At 36.0% G+C, this 20,827-nt stretch overlaps 1 protein-coding gene across 1 annotated transcript in view; it reads right to left on the bottom strand.

Moving 5' to 3' along the window:
- The window catches only part of ANO10 (anoctamin 10), a 79,463-nt gene that overhangs the window by 40,561 nt on the left and 18,075 nt on the right, over positions 1–20,827 (bottom strand). The window lies entirely within an intron of this gene.

Here is a 20,827-nt window from a genome sequence, read left to right as displayed (position 1 = left end):
ATTATCAATTATGTTTGGGGAGGCATAAAAGGAAAAAGCATAAGAATTTGCCTTTGTTTTTCAAAAACTCTGCAATTAACATATTTCTGAAAACTAGCTCCACAGTTCTGCTAGACTGAAACAGTTTTCGGTTGCTGTTTTTTTTCTCCATTTAGTGTGTTCCATAAAAACCCTCCAAAAACTATCCTTTATCAGAATTCAAATACATTTTCCAATTCAGTGCTGATCTGGACTAAAATCCCTATCTCTCAAATAATATTAAGGAACTTCTAAAACCCATCTAGTTCCTGAATACAGTTAAAATACTAACGTGGACAGAATTTAAAGCTCTAAGACTAAACAAGCAGAAACTGTTTGAGTTCCGAGTACCTTGGTAAATCAGCAAACAACTTCCAAAACAATGGCACGCGTATTATAAAAGTTTAGAGCTTGTCTAATCAAGTAACACCAATGTGGGATAACATGTACTTCATACAACTGGGGCTATTTCAGTATAATTCCTTGCACATATTTTTATTCTAGTACAAGAGCAGATTATGTTGTTTTGGAGACCTGTTAGAATTTTATTTCATGCAGTATACTAGTATAATTAATGCACCAAATAATTATACTGGTACCTTTTTAAATTTCCTCAGGCTAAAACTCAGAAAAAACACAGACCATCAAAAAGAAAAATTAAACAGCTGTCTAAATTTTGAGGTAACGGTAGTTGTCCAGTCAAACTTTCTCTCTCTCTCATTTCAAGATTCTTTTTGGAACTACAGATATCTGTAACATTTTGATTTATTCAATATTAGAAGCTATTTAAAAAGAAGCATTGTAACAAACTTAATCCTACAAGTTCCTTTCACTTAACTATGTATTTTCAGACATCCTGCATTTCAAAGTTATTTTGGAGAAAGAGCTATGAGGTAACGCTAGTTGAAAGAAAAAATTACCCTCTACTGGGCAAAGATTATTAACAATCTTGTGCAGTGTAACATCGCAAGTGAGGATATTGGTATTTTATTCCTGGAGGTACCCTAACAAACTGTGTAACATAAACCAAGTCAGTAACTTCTTGATAAATATTCTAGCTATCTAATGGGGATCACAGTTGTAATTGTATGTGGTTACTCAGAAAGAACCAAAAGCATTCCAGGCAGAGGTCAGGAGTTCCTCATACAAGAGAAACAGTTAAAGAACAATTGCCACAACAAAATAACATACATGAAAATACATTTAGTAAAATATATGAAGAGAAATAAAGCCTGACTCATTTTTTCATGCGGTTACATGTTAGAAGTTATCAATGTGAAATGACAGATTAGAACTTCAAAAACTTGTTAAACTTTTTTTGAATTATGCTGGCCTAGTACCCCCAAAAAGAACATGCAGCTATTGAGAAGTCCTGAACTCTTTTTTTTCCTTTTAACCCTATTGCTGAGACGTCCTGTGTTTATATAGGCAATCACCACTCAGCACAACAGTGTTAAATGCAGTTATGGATGTGCATTATTCACTTAGAAAATTTTAAGTAAATAAAATAAAAAGAAAAATCTACCAAGTCAACACATTCAGAAAATAAAAGATAAAAGATACAGTAAAAAAAACCCTGCCAGTTTATATTTTAGAGAGATAATTCACATATGAACTATAAAATTATCCTTCCCATTATAAACTCAAGTTTCATAATTTGCTCTGTCCCATAAAGCGGCTCTTCAATCCCACTTGCTATATTTTCACTTTGCTAACAGGCTGTAAACATACTATCTCACCTTTTATTAACCTTGGCTAATTAACCATCAGCTTGAAAATATATCTATCTGTGTTACAGATTTTTTTTTTGCCGTTTAAACAAACTAACATTAGTACACCGCTTTGGAATAATACCATTGTTATGCAACTGAGTTATCCAGAGTTTTAATGTAACGCTCACAATTTTAAATGGGAAATAAAAGCTTATCAGTTATGGAAAAATAGCTTGAAAAACCATTAATATCCAAAACTGTATGAACTTTTTTTTTTTACTTTGTTCACCACAAAGGCGATCCTGTTCTATCTGCATAGAAATTTTCACAAATGGATTTTACCAGTGTCAGTATCATCACGATACTGAAAGTGGAACTACAGAATGCTTTAGGGATTGAATATTAATTTGACCCAATATTTGAAGTAACTGATTTTGTAGTGAATGTATGGAGGTTTCAGTTCAACATACATGATCAAGCTGCATCTCTAAATGCATTGTGTGCTGCATATGAAGATCTGATGCAAAGTTACAAAATAATGTTATGTATGAAAGGGTATTGCAATATATTATTTCCATGCAACAACAAACTTCAACTCTCAGGATTAATTTAAAAGATCCATCAGCTAGCTAAGTTCACTACCTTGCTTCTGTTCAGCAACTTCTACAGTTCTTAACGTCATGCAAATTACCTGGATCATGGACTGCATAGTGCTTCATTTGATAACTATACATTTCCCATGCATTTCAGCATTCTAGCCTGCTCCAACTTTTTCTTATAGTAAATTCCTAAGAGTAGTGGGGTATTTTTAAGCTAGTTATTCCAAGATGACCTTTACAGAATATGAAGGTCATGGGCCCCTGATCCATTTCAAGTTAGATAAGCAAATATATATGACTTGCGATTACTCCTTTGACTGATATGGATATAGGAGTACTCTCACAACAGATTAGCAGGGATGATGCCTCTGACAAAGGAGTGAAAAATGCAGCTAGATCCAGAAAAAGAAATCTGCCTACAGATTTATTGCTAGGGGAAGTGAGCCTGAGCTTCGAGTCAATAACGTCGATCACCTTGGGCAGGGGTTCCGTTCTATGGGAAGAAGATAGCATTAGCTGCAGTAAACTGACCAAATCCAAAGATACTTATACTTATTCCATTATGTAAGTTAGATAAATGAGGAATTTCAGTTCCTCATTTTCCTTCCACTAATATATGGACTAATGTTTAGCTCTGGTAAAAACAACCCCATCCCTCAACTCACAAATACTGAAATTTAATTTTGGTTTAAACCAATTTTAAGAATACATATCATGAATCAACTGATTATTTTTTTTACCAAAAAAACCCCCAAACAAACAACAGAGATGTCCTTATATTGAACATTCTTCGCTGTATGCATACAAGAGAGCATATTGTAATTAATTATCAAACTTTGTGATTCTCAGATTCGCAAAGTGTTTATATTAATTCTTTTCCTTCAGCTACACTTTAGTTGATTCAAGGTATCTGCAGCTAATATTCTAAAATAAACCCATTTTACCAAGCAACATGGCAATTCACCGGGAAACAAAAACATCATGCAGGGACAAGGCAAATCAGTGCCTTAATCTACAATGTGTGAATCCCTCAAGCAGGAAAACCAATTATCAGATAAAAATAGATCAGCACACAGCCAGGACGGCTTCAAGCTTACTGAGGGCTTGAATGAGCACTGACCAAAAAACCTCCAAAAAACACAGACACGGTGGCAGAAGGTTATATAAAGTTAGGAAAGCATACATTTTGAAGTGGTTGCCAATGCTCTCTGGTGGGCAGCAGGAGGCAATAACACTGGGATAAAAAAGCACAAATGTAAGAAAATCCTTTAAGCAAAGTAACATTCCCCTCATATCTCGGATACAAGAGAGATCTTCAAAGAATGCCCAGCATTCACGGCATCCAGCATTAAAAAGGCCTCTCCTGTGCAAAACAAAGGCAGTGTTCTGCTATGTGTCTTCACAAACAGAGCTGAAACTTCGATTGAAATATGCACCAACACAGAGATTCAAAACCTGAAACTGCACTAAAAGATTTCCAGAAGTCAGAGGATGAAGGTTTATGCTATTAAGGGAACGTCTGGAACCTTGGATCTGGAGGTGGGTCTGGACAGAATTTTTCTTTGGGAACACATATTTACAACTGGCTAATAAAAAGAAAACTGTCAATGTGTTAGAAATTAACACTCAAGGTCTCGCAATACTATATATTCATTAAGCGACAAATCAGTAACATTAAATCAGTTCTGGATTTACTTTGCACTTAAAGTCTTGGCATTAGCATTTACAATATTGAATTTATTCTTATTTTTGTTACTAATGTTTAAACTGCAAATGATAAAAAGTGGCTGCAGTATGGAATTAATTTACTTGTGTAAATTTCAGTGTATATTTCTGGAGAGATTTAGAAATTTAATATATGCCTTAAAAATTATGGCAAATTATTAACTGATATGCAAATATGTTTTAATAATTCCAACCAGAACGGCTTTGACCCAGTCTTCTCTTTCTGCTACCCTTTATACAGTTATGCACCTGATGTTCCCTATCTGCAAAAAGCTCCCAAGTATTGAAATGACTCATACATCCATTTGAATTTTAACTTCCTTTTATTTAATTCTCTCTCTCTCTCTCTCTCTCTCTCTCTAAACAGCTGAGCCTGAGAGCACAACAAGCTCTGTCCCTCTCCAGTTCATGGAAGCAAGAGTATTAAGTCAGTATACGCAGTGTCAGAAACTGTTGTGAGAATGAAAACCCCAACTAAAGAGATTCTGGTTCTTCCCGAGTTAGTATTTCTGCAGACTGGAGCTGGTTTGGTTTCCTACCCCATTCCTATGGTTCTACATTTTCTCCTTCAAGCTCCTTTCTCACTACAGCACTGTTCTGCTACTTTTCTTCTCTCAGACAAACAGGTAAGTTTTCAGATGGGGCAACTTTCCTCAGGTATCAAATCAAGTTCATAAACAACAGTGGCCAAACCTGTGGGGTGCAAGGTAGCAACAAGACAGAAGGATTTGGCATTTTACATCTTTTGGTGCATGCAACCAATCCCTGACTATCTCAAAATAAACTGTCATTTATACGGATGATCCTTGATATAAGGAATATCTGTTCTCTCCGTTTCCTCCAGCAGGATGGGATATTGACCCTTCTGAATCTCTGTTTATTTCACAGCTATTTTGGAGTGGCTTGAGGAAGAATGTTTATGTTATAATATATTGTGAGTAGTTAGGGTCAGACTTTCTTTTTTTTTTATTGAAATGCTCAGAAACAGTTTACATTCCTCTACTCGGTATTTATAACTGTCTCTTCTGCTCTGAAATACAACCACAGGCATTGTGACAAACATGCTGAGAGGTTATCCAGTTATAGCAGCTTTTCTTAAAACCCTGCACATCCTCTGCCAATGTGCAACCATGTAATCCTCATCGAAGGGCTGATTTTGGTCCCGCTTTGTAGTTTTGCTAAAGACATGGATAGTACTTCACCTCTAACATCATTAGACATTTATTTGTATTTTCTCACTGCAAGTCTGACTTTAATAATAAATTTCAATGAACAGTTTTGTTGGGCATTAAAACTTCACTTTTTTTCTGAGATAAAACAAATGATGGTCATTCTTGTTTCCTTTTCATAAATTCTGGGTGTTTAAAACAAGGTTTAGACACATGGCCTGGCCCTGCACCATCTATTCACACGTCTGCTTCTCCCCTTCCCTCTAGTAAGTCTAATGAACCTCTTTCAAGCCAGAGCAGACCCTCTTCACACATAGCTACTGATATTAAATGCATGAATAGGTAACATACATTCAATACACGCTGGTCTTCCAATTATAAGCACAATGCTTTTAAGCCTTTTTAACCATGTCTTAGACATACTTGCTCTTTAAAAATTGCCAGAATATTTCATACAATGAAAGCAGTGGTTATTTTTATCCAGAAAGGTACTTCCAAACAAAAACATCAGGGATGGAGGATTACTGTTCTTTGTGCCATGTATTTATACTTAGACTGTTTTTACTTCCAAGCAAAGTAGAACCAAGCACTTTCTATTTACAGTAAGAAAATTAAAAATCAATATTTGTATCACAGCAATTTAAGAATTTTAAGAATTCTCACTCTTAGAATATATTAAAAACATACAAATAATTCTCACGGAGCTAAGCTTAAGAGAAGTGGCATCGCCAACAATAAAGCAGAATCCAAATGAGCTAACTTTGCATCGATAGCTCCAGAGACGATTCCGCAGCTGCCACAGCAACAAGCAGAGGAGCCAGCCAAGAGACCAGAAAAGAAGCCAAAGAAGAGGTCAAGGCTTCAGAGCCAGAACTTGGCATCGGGTCTTACAGCTGTCAGGGATATTCATGAGAGAAGTCACTGTTGTCTACAGTTTTGGGAAACAGGAAGAGGAAAAAGAACAAAACCCAATCTTTTATCTGCAACTATTACGAGACAAGTTAGTGCTGAAACAAATGGTGGCATGTATCACCTTTCATCACAGCATTGTAATAGCAAGCCACTACACCAAATGAGAAACGTGCTACCTGCACAGAAATACAGCTTTGTAGTGGTGTGCAACTTTAGACTCCCAAAGAGATGGCTTCTTTTAGAAAAGAAATATCAGTGAATAAGATGGAAATAAAAACTAGACAATTACTCTTTGTCTTTCAAAATACAAAATTTTGCCTTAATTTTTTTTTTTTAAGGGGAATATCCTGTGAAACTTTCCTTTAAACTCCGCATTGTGCAATTACTACTAGTAATAGCAAGAACTCTCGTACATAACTAACAGTTTTGTTGTCAAGTTGAATGTATTTTTTATTAAAACAAAAGCAAAACAAAACAATGTATCTAGACATTATTGAGAAAACATGAAGCTGCACTGTCTACATTAGGGATTCCATACTTGCTAATGACAGACACAAAACCCAGAATGACAACTGCACATTTTATGACTCCTTAAATAGAACTTGCAGGATCTCTAAACAAAAGAATAGAATCAGATCAACAGCTCTAGTTTTTCAAAAATTAATTTTAAGTGCATATGCATGCAAAACCCCAAAGCTAGTAGCAGTTTTCAGGAAAGCTGTCTCCACAGATTCTGTGCTGACAAGCCAAGCAACTGCCAAACAATGTTTAAAAACAAAAGAGAGGCTCTTGCAAAGTGCCAAAAGAGATGTTACATTCTGCCATTATAACTCAGGCTTTATGAACAGGAAGGAGAGGATACTGGGATTCTCATTGGCACTGTGAATGAGGCACATTCTCTACTAAGCAGATTCCCAAGGAAAAATCTTGCATGTTAGCGTGGACTGTAGAAATGAAATGTTCAGCTGTAACAAAAAGCAGAAGAAAAGTAGAAACCAAGATAATGCAACTGATGTAAAAAAATGCATGACACTGTCAAAGGGGTGCTTTAAGCACAGCTCAAAGAAACAACAAAACTTTAAATATTTTCATTTATTTTCTGCAATCTTTTCTTACTCCTAATCAGCGTCAATGTCTAGTGGTAAAGTGAGATACAATCTCTCATGTAATTTTCTGAGTTTAGAAGAACTAGGAATACCAAATTGCTCGTTCCCAATATTCTCAACTTTGTAGTCTGATATCCATCTTTTCAATGCCACACTTCCGTATGTGGTGCTTTTCTCTGTTTTTCTTGGATCCTGTGAAGCATCAGAAAGCTGTCTCAAGGCAACCTTCTCAAGCACGCTTTTCACTGTTATACAAATAAGCCCTCTAGTGGTAAAATAATCGTGAGACGTATCATATTCAGAGTTTCTGTGCACCTCCTCCTTGCCAGGATAAAAATTTTAGCTACTAATGGCTTATCTGCAACTTCTTTTGAGAGCTATTCATTGAAGATGACAAGCTTACCTTATATTAAGCACGAGCGCCAGGTTTTGTAATTAAATCCAAGGACAAAAATGTAATAATCAAGAAAGAATAGAACTGTCAACAAACGTACTAAACTAATTTAGCATGTCACAGAATTCTCCAGATTTTATGATTTTTTTAAATTATACTGATACATAGATAAACTCCACCACGCACTAGCACTTAATCAAACCTTTGATTACCAGAATCAAAAGTGAATGCTTGTGTTCCTTCCCTTCTAAGCCACTCCATTTTCTTTCCCTTCCTTAAATATATTTATTCTCTACTTTTAAATACTAGCCAGTGACCAGAAAACAGAAACACCACCAACTCTGACCTATGTTTATGGCAATGATTTGCACTGCGATTGGCAAAACGTTGCCAATGCACCAGACATTTTATCTCAAATAGCAAGTTGGTTTCAAACACTGTCAGACTTAAAACTGTCAAACATTCCTAAATATTATGTTACCATTTCTTAACAGAAGACGAGCACACTAACTGGTTTTAAAATAAAATAGCTACATTTTAGATTACCAAGTATGGCTAAAAACCTCCCATCCTTATACTTGACTTCTTGCTTCAACGCAGCAATCCAGCAAATTGTTATTAGAATTACAGCAATGGTCCAAAGGGACTGTACACACTAAAATAAACGTGTTTCGTAGTTCAGTCACTCTGAATTGGTACATATTTGCACATATTCAGCAGTTCTAAAGAAACAGAATTATCTGGTGTTTGGCCAGGTCAGACCTTTCACTACATTTTTAATGGCTCAATAGCTCACTGACAATACCTTGGTGTATTTGCAATCTCACACGCTGTTACAATGAAGGAGGGCACGCTGGGAGAGGTCACTAATCACCTTCCACAAAACTCTACTTACCTAAGAACACCTCAGACTCTTTCTGTTCTGAGTAGAGGTGAGTGTAGGAAACTGCAGAACACCATCAGGTCACAGAATAGACCCCTATCTTTTCTCACTGGGATAAACCTGCAGCCAACTAGGTGGAATTTAAAATGAAGATTTCTTCAGAAATGCAAGTGCCAACAAAACTTTATTAACACAAAAAAAAAACCAATTAACTTTGTGGCCTACGTAAACCTTTTTTGTGTGATTTTTGCCTATCATGCATGTTTTAACACAGACATGCCCATGCCTTGATATAACACTAATTGGTTATAATTCAGAGAATAGTAGCAGAGGATTAATAACACATTTTGTTATCATTTGTTTCATAGCTAGAAACCCATTTCTAAAAATCAATGTGTATTCCTGAAATTCCTTGCAAAACCATTCACAAATGAAACCATAGTGCAGAAATGCATATAACCTCAAACGTGGGTTGAAAAGCAACAATAAAAGTAAATGCAACTACTCCAACAAGATTGACAGTAGCTGTGTCACTCTCACAAGGCTCTAAGTCAAATAACTGAATAGGGAAGCACACAACTGACTGGAAAAGAAAATCCCTCCAACAGTAATCATTAACAACCGCCAAGCTGGAAGGACTATCCTGTGGGGGCCTATACATATCCAAGATGGATCAGATCCTAGTTCAATAGTTTCATTAACAATTTGAGTGATTGAACAGGAAAATCTGCTTAAGAACTGCACATATGGTATCAAGCAAGGAGAAATCCAAATGCTCTGAAGAACAGGATTAGAACTCAGTGATCCTGAAAAACTGAAGAAATAGCCTTAATCAACAAGATGAGATTCAGTAAAAACAAACACAAACAGCTACATATTGAAATATGTATAGCACTAATTCAGAAAAACAAAGAAAGATTCAGTACAAGGTCATTGCAGAAAAGGCAAACAAATTTTGACATGCTACAAAGAGCATCACATACAACATAGGATGTACTTTAACTTTTCTATACTCAGAAGTGGTAAAGCTTATGCACTTGTATCTGGTTTCAGGTACCATAATAAAAAAAAAATAATAAAAAAAAGAAAACAAACAGGCAAGAACAAAACCAAGTATTTTGACCTATTAGGAAGAGCTGAAAGATCTTTTTGAGTTCATGCAGTTTAGAAAACAGAAGACAAGGACAGCATAGCAGTCTGAACGTCTCATAGAGGAAACAGTGGCCAATTATTTTTCTGTGCTACAAGTAGCAGTCAGCTTAACTTGACCATGGGAGATTTTGGTTAAAAGCTTTCCGACTACAAAAATAGAAAGTTCATTCATAGGTTACTCTGGAAGGCTGAAAACCCCCATGCCTGGAACATCGTATCTCCTAAGGCTGGTCAAGATACACATGATCCTGGTTCAGAGCAGGGAAAGAAAAGTTAGATAAGCTGAACATAAGGGCAGGGTCTACAAAACACACTGAGTATTCATTCCACACTCAGCCAGACCAGAGGAGCTGTTACACTCTACTGCAGCTCCTCCACTTTAAAACAGCCAGCCATGTTTTCTCCTGATGAAAAATAGGATGGACCGGAGCAGAGGGGGAACAACACACACTTGACTCCCACCCTGACAAAGTCAAGCTTTGTCTGAGGTAGACACCCAAACACGTGGCAGTCCTCTCAGGCTCTCCACAGTTTCAACACTGATTTTCCAGATGTAGCTATACAGTTTATAGCTATAGATGCTAGTATGCACAAAGAATCTAACATGAATTTATCTTTAAGTCTTGACTTTTTGCCAATAAAATCTAAGCTATTATTGTATGTTACAAATTGTATACACATGCATAAGAACATGTTTGCACCAGCAGAAGTGCATCAATAGTATTGTATCCAGGCAAAATCTCTAGACAACGCACTAATGGAAAATGACAAGACAGGAGGCTTCTTTTGTTCGAAAGAAGAGTCAAAGATGTAATTCTCCCAAACTTTAAAAAGAAGCCACAATACAACTTTTTACATATTAGCCACAATTGCTTTGTGGGATCAAAACAAACATCTGTCTCTTTTATGGCTTCTAAGATTATGCTCCAATCGCTTGCTATATCTCTGCAGCCCAGATGTCTTCAGAGGGAAGCTGAGCAAAGCAAGATACAGCTACAATTATTAATACAATGTGACATTTCAAAGGAAGCTGGATTCCCTCCCCTTTTTTATTCAGTGTTTCTATTAGAAAGGCAATGCTTTCATATAGCTTCCCCAGCTAAACTTTGAGAAATATATCATACAGCTGTATGTACTATTACACTTCAGCTTTAGGAGGCATTTTACAACATACAGCTTTTGATCCATTCCTACCCAAATTATTTTGTATTTAAACTGTAACTACAGATCTCACAGTTTAATCTACATTGGCGGGGAGGGGGGAGCAGGAGCGGAGAGGAAAACTGCCATTACTGTTACTCGCTCTACCTTCAGAAACAGTTAGGGAGGAGGGGAGGAGACATGGAAAACACTAAAAACTCAGCGGATTTTGAACCTCTCATTTTAAAGAGTTATACCAGAACAAAAATATTATAATACTATAACAGAGCATCCATACGAGGAGGTGCACGCCTAACATTTCTTCTTCAGTAACCATTATTGTTAAGTTCTCTAGGTAGTTAAGGGCTTAGTGCAACCATCACAGCACCTGAGGTTGCCTGGAAAGCCTGAGCAACTTGAAAGATTCATAAAAACAGGAAAACAGAAGGGTAGAAGGCTCCACCTGTACTCAGCAAATTCAGTGAACAAGTCAGCAAATTCAACTTGCAATTTCAACCACACCGATACAAAGACCATGCAGTCGTCAAAGAACTGCAGCCTCAATGCTACCTAGGAAATCAGCAGTTAATGTCTTGTGCTACATGTGGCTTTCAAGATATGTGCCGAAATAATTCAAACTAGCAGTCCTAAAAAGGCAGATTCACTCATTTCTTCTGACATATCCAAAGTCAGTTTTATTTAGCCATGACAGGACCATCCAAATTAAGGGAAGACCAACTCACGAACCTAGTAACACAATGGTACCGGTGTCACTTTTCAACCTGCTGTCTCCATGGAATACGGCCACATCTCATTCTCGCTACCAGCTGTGCTTTTGACTCTTAAAGGACAGTTTGCACTCAGAATTTAAAAGTAATTTTAGTGTCTCCTGAAATTACAAGGCGTGAAACTGAAACAGAAGCACTTACAGGAATACTCTACAGTCTGCGTTGTGGACTCCTTATTCAAGTGTAAGGAGTTAACCCTCAAATCCTCTCTATATACACATTTTATGCTTTTTTTTAAAAAAAAAAAAAAGTAGTCATACACTTTCCCCAGAACTGCTTTGTTAAACTGGCATGAAAAACACTGAAAAGATATCACACTACTACTTGTTATATTTCTGCTGCTTGTTCCTGCAGTTCCTATAGTTACGCATGAAATAAAGCAGGACTACCAAATGCAACCAGTGTTAGAATAAACCAATGCTTCAATTTTTTTTCCAACATGCTATTCTTCAAGATACATTAATAATTTATCTGTTATAAACTACTCCTAGTAGAGCCATCTTTTTTTAAAATGAAGCCTTTTAGAAGCTAGAAGAACAAGAACGTACTTGAATTCAGTAACTTTATTTGCTAAACTGTAACACTAAAAATTTAGATATTTCCTTTACAAACTGTTTATTCCCATTTCACTGGATTTTGAAATAAGTTTTGCTCAAAATTTGCATGGTTATGAGATCTGAGATGCAGATAAACTCAAGTACTGCAAACTCTGTATTTCAAATTTAATAAAAGATACCCTTATATTTGATATTGGTTTATCTGTAATCCCTATACCACGTACACACACACACACACTTACTTTTTATCTTACGACAAATCCTCTGACTAAAACTAACCTTGATCAAACATACTGTGGTTTATGAATTCTCAGCAGCTTCTAACTGTACCTCCTTTGTATTATTCATTGTAGAGATTTAGCCGATTATAGACATGCATTAGAAATCTCCCATGACTTCAAAAGGACTGCTCAAGGTATCAGAATAGAAAGCAGCAGCATACCAGGCAGCTTGCGTAGTGCCACAGTTAATGAAAAATCCCTTTGAAAATTACACATCATTCCACTAATTTCTTCTAATCAGAAGAGTGAAATTCTGGATTGACACTTCCTTCCAGTATAAGATAAAAATTCAGTGCAAAAATGAAGTAATTAAACCCCACTTCTTTTGACATTTACTTTACAGCATGACTCATGACCATCTTTAGCCTGCATTTAATAAAATGTTTCACGGAGACTATTAAAAAAAAAAAATTAACTCTATACTACAGCCTTTCAGTCCAGTACTGCATTTTATTTCCCAATTTGAGTTCCAAAATCAGTTTTCAGTTAAGTGTACCAGGTGGTTCTCAGCACTTAAAAACCAAAACAAAGTAAGCAAACAGAAAACAAAGCGATTTTTTTCAATTTTTTTTTTTTATAGACCCAGATTTTAAAAAGTAACTGATACTTTGGAACTTTTTCTAAAGAGGGTCAGGAGGGGAAAAATTATAGCAACAAATTTAGTTCATTTTTAAATAAGAGATTGTAGAATTCATGCTACAGGTTTCCAATAAATGACTACTAATTTACAGTACTAAGGAGGTGTGTAAAAAAGTCAACAAAATGAATACAACAGTCGATCCAGAAGGCTTTACGCTCCAAACCAGAGCATCAGAAGTTATTGCAAAGAAAAAAATTCATAAAAGAAAAGCAAATTCTTCTGCAATTTTATAACTGGAAAACATGCAAGCAACAATATTACATCATTAAGTTCTCTCTGAAAAGAGGTCTTTTATATCTAATCAACAATACAGAGGCTCCAACACAAGTATGACGGGCTTTCTCCTGCTATTTGCAGTCAGTTTTACTGATCTGTTCTCCATCTCTTTTCCAACTGCAGCTGCAAACCCCACATTTTCTACCTTTGGATTACCTGCTCAGAGCCACCAATTTTCACTCACAATCATTGGAGCATATAAATGACGAACTGGATTTATCCTCCAATACTACACAGACCTTAAAAACCAACCAAGCAAATAAACCAAAACATACCACCTTAGACAAATGTCCTGGTTAATATATAACTTTTGGGACAGGAAGAACGCCACAGTCCCAGAGGAGGAAGGCTTCTAGTAGGAATGATAGAAAGAAACACTACTGCAAACTGCATCACAGATGTATGAAAATACTGTATCTGAATTCTATAGCTCTACCTATTCTCTAGGAAATGCCATTATTCAGGCTTGTGCTGGCAGCTACAGATATCACACTTGCCAAAGATTATTTAAATAATTTAACTGAATAAACTAATGCGTTATTTACAAAACAATTCAGTTCCATGAAATGCTAAGCCAACCTTGGAATGGTTGCGAAGCCGGGAGGCTTTGAATGTTCATACTCTGTATTGTCATTAAACAATTACTAATCTTAATCAAGTGGAAGATAAACAATGAATATTAATAGGTATTAACTTGGCTTTTGCCTGCCTGTTCAACTTCCAACTGCCAGCAAGGAAGCTTTATGTAATGATGAGGCTTGAGCTGGAAACATCATCTTTATACATTAAAGGAAATTTCTTTGTGGGAGATATTAAGCTAAGTGAGTTTTAAAGAGATCTGAAAGTTTGATTCTTATAAAGTTTTTTAAAATGCCTTGTAATTGTCTCCAAAGATCTGTTCTCTATTCATCTTTGCTTTTGAAGTTTTGTCATTTTGGCAGCCTTGCACAATCCCAGAAGGAACAGAAAAAAATATTCCTACTCAGTCTTCTCCTGCTGTTTTTCCAGGTTGACACTTCTGAAGCTCTCGTTAGCATAGTTATGTGCTCTCTTCCAGGAAGAATTCCTAAGCTATCTCCCCTATCCAACCTTCCTAGTATATGCATAGTTTAAAAATACAGCAGTATCTACCAGATAATGTTAAATTCATGAGGAATGGCGCAATCCCAGAAGACATACCCATTTCTGCATCTTACTGAAGGGACCCCAACTTGAGTTAAAGCATTGCTGTGATCCTTCTTGAAAGTTCAGGTCTTTCAGCTAACTAGCACCTGATACCTTTGCAGCCCCCTGTGCCTACCACCACCTGGCTGACAGCAAGAAGAGACCATTCCCTTCGTGCTAACGCTGTTTCTCTAGAGACATCCCTCAGGTTTTCTCTCCCGGTGAAAGGGCTTCCTCTGCCACCCATTTCTTAACCTCCACTGTGTCACACCCACACTGGCAGTATCCAATTCAGAATTAAAAGTCCTTCTAACCCAGAAATGACAACTGAAAAGAGCAGAGAAAAGCCAGAAAAAACAAGGGCAGAACAAACACACACGATGATTACTTATTAAGCTAAGAGTATATTAACATCAGTTGCTTAACTGGCTTTTTACTATAAAATACTTCAAGTTCTTTTGAAGAAGAGGATATGCCATTGTATAAAAACATTGCACACTTTCATATGCAGCTCTGACCAGCTCATTTTCAGTAATGAGGCAGGTCTTTAAAAAGGTTTACACCACAAACCACCAGATCCTGAGAATTAAGTTTGAGGAGGTATGACTACATAGTTGGCTGTACTAATATACTCTTTCCTTGGCCTCTGCTGCAGAAAGGATTCTGGCCTAAAAGAGACCCATGATCTGACGTAGCTCAGCCATTCCTTTGTACATCCTACAACTTCAATTAGACGAAAAAAATCTGTTTAAAAAAATAAAATAGTAAAGCTGTATTTCATACACCAAGTCCAACCTTTACAACCAAGACATGTATTCATTTAAAGATAAAAATCACATTCCAAATTGTGTCACCCTAAAATGAGGAATGAAAATTACTGTCAAAATACAACGCTCCAGTTGGGGTGGACACAGTAGTAAAATATATCAACAGTTTCGGTTATCAGGGTTGAAAAACCTGATGCAATACAGTGGTTTCTTGCTCTCCTATGCATCACGACGCACACCCAAATATTTAACACATTTCAGTATTTTTACATGGTTTGAACAGCACAATTCATTCATCTGTGTGATTATTTTTTCAACTTCCAACATAGCAAACTGAGAATCTGAAAAAGCACTTGAGAAAAGAACAGAAAACTAGGAACAAATTAAAATGACTAACAAATAGGCAAATGCACAAATACTGTTTTAAATCCTGAGAATTTCAAAAAGCCATTGGACTATTTAAGATAGATATTAATATGCATTTTCATTTCTGTAATAACAGAAAGCTTGGGAATACAACCAGCAACTACAAACTTACTTCGATCTTTGAATTAGTAAACTCTGTTAAGTCTTTATACTACAACAATCTTTAGAAACTTCCACTAAGTGTGAACAATATTCAGCATCTTCTGATAATTCTTGCCAGGGTTTCAGTTTGAAAATAAAATATCGAGCTATTTTTTATGGCTCCCAATTGCAAATCTAGGAATAAACTGATTCGAAGCAGCTTACCTGTCTAGCATAGAATATAAAAATCAAATTACTATTTTGTACAATATTAAAAATGAAAACATACACATCAGGTTTTTAAAGAAGGCATTCTAGATGTGATTTCTTATGCATATGTATATATATTATGTATATGTTTGCAGCTGAGGTAGAGGCATTCTTGAACACAAACAATGTTAATCGAAAGTTTATCTAGAAAGCAAAGTATGATGATGCCTAGAACCAGATGATAAATATACCTTCTCATCTACTAGAATCTAAACTGCTCGACCCTGGCAGTGTTTCCCCATTTCTTTGACACATTATTTCAGAAATAACTGTCAAGTTTACTGCTGACCTGATTGAGTGTTGGGGCCATTACGTTAAGAGTGCTCAGAAGCAGCTCGAAGAGCTTCCACTGTACAGCAGGAGGCCTTTGATGAAGAAATACACTTAATAAAAACAGACCACTAGAGAAAAGCAGATGTACCAGACAACTCTCAAACACGTTGATTTTGGATCAGCTATTGCTTTTAAACATAAAACCACTAACTTTTCAGCTTTATTAACAAGCTATGATTCCTGCACTCCAGCCTTTGATAAATGGACTGTCAGCTCCTCCTCACCCAGTAAAAATAAAGCTTAAGAAAGGGTTACTTCCCTTATTCCACTCCATACCTCTTACAGAAGTGACTTTAAAATATATATATTTATGAGGGTCATGAAGATCTATTTCAAATCCTTGTGAGGACTCCATGAAGTCAAATCCACACAGCCCAATTGTTTATTAAGCCATGTTTACTACTGTCCTTACACTAAGGTCCTCTTTTTCATCTATACCAGAGCTGATTACATTCTTCCCAAAATCGTATTTGTAGACTGTAAGGTCAGATTTTATACTACAGCCATCAAAAGGGCCCTTCATGATTACTTAGTATTTCCAAGCTAATCCCCAAATGCCTCAATGTGATGTAAAATATCCAGGCTAAGTGCACCTCTGCGTAAAAGCTTTCCATTAGTTTACTAAATTTGAGTGCTGGATACACAGCGAGTTACTTTTGGAGATTAGGATACATTCATGGTCAGCGGTACTTTACAGCTATTGCTTCAAAACACCCCTATTCATGTGACATTTAAAAAATTTAAAAAAAAATAAAATCACTACTAAGAGTTGTACATACATCTTATTTCTTGGACTCATCTTTCAGAGTAGTTCTGAAACTGATTTAACTAGCATTCTTCAAATTTATGAGAGGCTAAATTAAAAAGAAATTGTCATCAGGAACAAAACTCTGTCAACATTTTTCAAAGAAAAATAAAAAAGCACTGCAGAATTAAAGTTACACCTTGTTTTAACCCACTCCAAATAGTCACCAAATGTCTTCAGAGTAATTTCCTCAGTTTGTTCAAATCAGTGTAATAAGTCAGAGGTCAATTTGGAACAGTTTCACACCAGCGCAGGCACTTACTTGGAACATCCTGCTTTGCACCTGTAGCTCATACCAGAAGTATGTGTCTATGATAGAGCCTGAAGAACTAAACACACTATGGGATATAACTATTTTAAAATTATGTTGATAAGGGCTTATTGTTTCCTGCTTTAAGGACATTTGCCTACTACTTTGTTTGAAAACTGCACTTGCTACACCTAGTTAGCATTCATCCATAAGAAAAAGAGGGGAGTTTCATGAGTCTGCTCCTGGTTCAAACCACGTTGCCATGGAAGCAGACGTTGGATTGATGAAAATAGGTCAACTGTTCAAAAAAAGATCATTGTTTTAATACTTAAAAAATATTATTAAATGTTATTAATGCTTACCATTATTTATTATGAAATGTTTAATATTTTATTCTATTTAATCAGCATTTACTGATATGATATGTATTCCATCCAAAAGTGTAGAGAACAGTAGAGTTAATGTTGTTAATGAAAAAAAAAAATAAATTATTTTGCATGAATCTGTAAGGGCTGGGTACAGAATGCTTACAAGAATACCACACACAGTTCTTCATTACTTCTGTACTGAGTGATGTCAAATGTCGCCATATAGCCTATTTCTGTTTGAAGAGTATTAGTGTTATTTTTAAAAAGCACTCACATTTTTAAAGAAAAAAAAAATGCTAACATTGCTAATACTTGTGTTTGGCTTTGGTAAGAACAGGCAGGGCTTTTTCTGTTTACCTTTGCACCAAACATATATAAATATTCATGTAGAGTCTCAATCACTTAAACCTGATAAAAATATTTAGTAACATCTAAGATTTAAGTAGGTTACCCCATTAACTGAACATGTGAAAGCATACATAGCTTACTAAAAGAGATTTCTTGTGTTCCTTAACATTTTCACACTGCCTGATGTTAGCAACATCACATAAACACACCATAAAATGCTCATCTCCTCCTGCAGCAAACACCAGAAAGTAAAATAACTCACGTCTATCATGTGTTTCTGCATCTCACTAGGTGATCTGAAAAAAAGGTTTGTCCTAGAGGTTTAGAGTGAGGTATGCTGTTTCTGAATTGTTCTTTACAACTGAAACGCACAGTTTAATCATTAGTAAATACAGTAGGGGTGCATAGGAATACCATCAATTCATGAGATTTGTGCTCCTCTCCTACTTTAGGGACCTTCCTGTACATGAAGCAATACTTCCAGGAGAAAGACTCAGTGGTGTGGAAGTCCCACAAATTTAATCCAGCACTAACCTACAGCACTGCTGTGTGTCTTCCACATACAGTCGCTTCTGCCCTATTCCCTTTCACCAGTGAATTGGGTCAGACAGCTTCTCCCAGATCAATTCACTAATCTGATTCATCATGCACCAGATAAAAGAAAGTGCCAGTGTAACAGATAAAATGGGAATAAATACCCAGGAAGCAAAGGCAAAAATAATCCCATCCGATTAAGATGCCATAAATCCATGGTGCTGCTGTTTACAGTCCCAGAGTATCTAGTAATCTTCCCTTCTTTTTACCTTTTGTAATCAACATTTTAACCTGAAATACATACAACATAACTCCTGATAAAAAAAAAATTCATTTCTGTAACTGAGAACATGTTTAACTGTCAACACAACAGAAACTGTCTTCAATAGAATAGAAGTTAAAATCACGTTTGTTGTGTTCATTTCCATATGGTTTTTGAAAGAAAATTTGTACGGAAAATGTGTTTCACTTTGGAGAACTCTTTTGGACTCCAGAAACTTCATAACTTCTGTTACAAAACTTCTTGCAAAATTGTACAACCTGAGCTATTCTCTATTCTAAAAATAAATAAATAAATAAGCACTCGTGAAGTTGTTAAATATTGTTTAAAATGTACTGAAAGACTGCCCCTCAGGAAACCGCAAGAGTTTTAAATTTCACAGTGAACAGTTTTGGAATTGTTTATAAATAACAACATTCCAAAAATCACATGGCTTGTTACGCTGCAGAAAAGTACTAGATGACTCATATGTTGGTTTTGTGTCTTTGTGTTTTCTCAGACAATAAATAGTTTGTAATAACACAAAAACAAACAAAAAAAAAATCAAGCCAGCATACTTAGAAGTATCAAGCATACTGGATATTTGTGATTAGAACCATTCTTTAAATATAACTTTTCTGACAAGTACATTATGGTTTGTTTGGGGTTTATTACTAAGAACAGTAAGAGAAAACTCGACTTTTCTTTAACCAAATGGTTGCCTTTCTGCTCTGGCTCATCAAACATGAGACTCCACCCGCCCCTTCATACAATGTAGTTAATTATAGATCAGCGGCCTTCGCCAAAGTTGCTTCTCAGTATACGACAATATTTTTGCCTTTCCTTCCCTCAGTACTAATTTACCTTTTCTCTTCAAACTTTCTTCCCTTTATTTTCTCAATCTCCCTTTCCACAGCATATTCAGATAATTTGAGATACACTGTTAAAAAGGAATTCTAAGAGCTGCATAATTACCATGCTGCATTTCCTGTCATCTAAGGGACTGCATATAAGCAGAAATTAAGTTTACAGAGAAAAATACTGGTATTCTCCTATGGCTTACCAAGAAACAGAGGCCTGCCTAGAGACCATGTAGCCAGCTTCACATTAAAACTGATAAGATGGGAATAAATGCCCAGGAAGCAAAGGCAAAAGTAGCCCCATCCTTTAAGTCGCCATAAATCATCACCGTTTACATTTAGTCATACCGTTTTCATAATATGATCTCTCTGGATATGTTGTCAAGTAATGAACTATAGCATTACATTTAATTTGCCAAATTAGTTTTGTATTAAAATATCTCACTGAGGTTAATGCAAGTGTTCACACACGCATAGTAAAAGAATACATCAGCCTGTCTGTAGACTTAAACTTCAGTAAACCAGTTGACACTGCAAACCTTAAGGCTTGGAAAATAAAACTCAAAGCAAGCTCATAATTCATTGCATAACCCACAACACATGCAAAAACAACAGAGTATGCGCTCCTGCTGCACAGGTGATGCAGTTTAACAACTACACACAGACAACACAAAATTTTTGCCACAAGAAAAGTAATCCAGTTCCTAAAAGCTAAAATAGCATAATGTTTAAAGTCAAGGCAATGCAATACAAGAAAGCTCCAAAAGAAAGATACATCAGGGCAAAGTCCTACAATCTGTTATTATATAAGATGCCCATAGTCATCCCTCCTTGCCTGAACAGGAATGACACTCAAGTGTTTACTACACAGAATTAAGAAAAGATGAAACCCAAATGGTGTTACAATCACTAGTATTTATAGTCATCATATATACTTGTTTCCGATAAGGCTAAAAAGAAACATTCATAAAGATTACATAGGAGGTCTTTATAAGATATGCTTGGGTCAC

This window comes from Charadrius vociferus, unplaced genomic scaffold (assembly GCF_000708025.1).
Source record: "Charadrius vociferus isolate BGI_N301 unplaced genomic scaffold, ASM70802v2 scaffold106, whole genome shotgun sequence".
In the NCBI taxonomy this organism is placed as follows: Eukaryota; Metazoa; Chordata; class Aves; order Charadriiformes; family Charadriidae; genus Charadrius; species Charadrius vociferus.
Note: the sequence above shows the minus strand (reverse complement) of the source record. Positions and strands in the feature narration are given on the sequence as shown.